The sequence below is a fragment of the Cricetulus griseus genome, chromosome 6, assembly GCF_003668045.3.
Source record: "Cricetulus griseus strain 17A/GY chromosome 6, alternate assembly CriGri-PICRH-1.0, whole genome shotgun sequence".
In the NCBI taxonomy this organism is placed as follows: Eukaryota; Metazoa; Chordata; class Mammalia; order Rodentia; family Cricetidae; genus Cricetulus; species Cricetulus griseus.
Window position 1 is genome coordinate 140,149,037 of NC_048599.1, and position 1,592 is coordinate 140,150,628.

Consider the following 1,592-nt stretch of genomic DNA (forward strand, 5'->3'; position numbering starts at 1 on the left):
CCACTGGGTCAAGTGTGCTTCATGAAGGACTCTGGTCCCTGGCCAGAGACTGTCTCTGCATCCTGTAGCCATGGCCTGTAATTAGAAAGCACTTCAAAATACAACAGCCAGCAGATAGCTAGACAGTCATCCCTACCTAGTGTGGGAATCTGGCTGCTGGCTCTACAGCTCAGCTGAGCCCAGATCATCCAGTGTCCAGTCACTGGGGCATTCTAGCATCCATGTAAGCCTCTCTATATAGAGCTACCGATTTGCTTTTATTCGTGGCTCTAAAGGGTGATTCCATGTGTTCATTTTGACTGTCCTGTTGTTGTATGTATGTATGGGTGAGTAGTAAGGCCATGCGATGGCGTGGTTCCTGAACACTGTAGCCACCTGTGATGGTGAACCCCAGCCCTGAAGGACTCAAAGCACAGTTTTGTGTGACCAATGATAACACCAGCAGCCTGCATGGTTCTCTGCAACCCTGCCTCTATTCGGGAGAAAGAGGGGCCTGGCCAGTGCTGAGGCTAGCTATAGGCATCAGTTTGGGATCCTGAGAATTAGCCAGAGTGATACTGCCTTGGTGCCAAGATGCCAGTGGTAACTGGGGGCTGAAGATATGCTGGACCCCAGATGTGAGCATTACATCTGTGTTGTGATTATCACCTGCCACCCCTGAGTTCTGCAGCTCAGTATACTGGGTTGCTGTGGCTCTACTTTATGGCTGAGTTCTGTTGGTATTCTAACATTTTAATATGGAAGTGAGTCTTATACTTTATGCACCTGGGTCTTAATTGTAATTCACTTCTGTGCCCAAATGCAGACACACACTCCCACCATCCTCAGTGCCTGCCATGTTGGAGCTGTGACATGCACAGGGCTCTGAGGTCCTGTCTTGCCCCTGAATGATCTTGATCTGTGTATAATAAATTTCATGTGCATATTATATTTGTTCATGTGTTTCTGGAAGAAACAGCTTTGTGTCATCTGTGCTCCCACTTTAAATTTTTAAAGAGTGCTTTTAACCCTTGAAAACAAAAAGCATCTTGTTTTGTATGTAAGACCCATTGGGTTTTTGTTTTTGTTTTTCTAATAAATAAACTAAGTACTAGCCACAAATTAGTTTGTGCTTTGTTTGGCGGGGGTGGGGGGTGGGGGTGTTCTACAAACATGACCTGGCCTGGATGGAGTGATAACATCACCACCAAAGGAAAGGAGCTTCACCCAGAAACATAGCATCTCTCAGACCCATCCCTGCTCCCTGCCTGTGGATGGCACTGGTCCAGTCTCCTGAACACAGGAGCAGTAATGCTTTCCTTCCAAGTTTGCTGTGCTGTGTGCAACAAAAGCTGCTCCCAATTCTGGGAAAGACAGCACCCTTGGACTGAGGGCTGTACCATCCATCAGCTATGACCAGTGCAAGTCCCACATGTACACTTATATCTTAGTTTCTTGTCCTGTCTCTGTGACAATATACTCTTGACAGCATGATAAAATGTTCTTGGCAAAAGCAACTTTAGGGTTGATTCTGATACAGTCCATCACTACAGGAAAGGCCAGGTGGGAAAAGCTTAAAGTAGCTGGTGACATCACATCCACAGTCAGGAAAC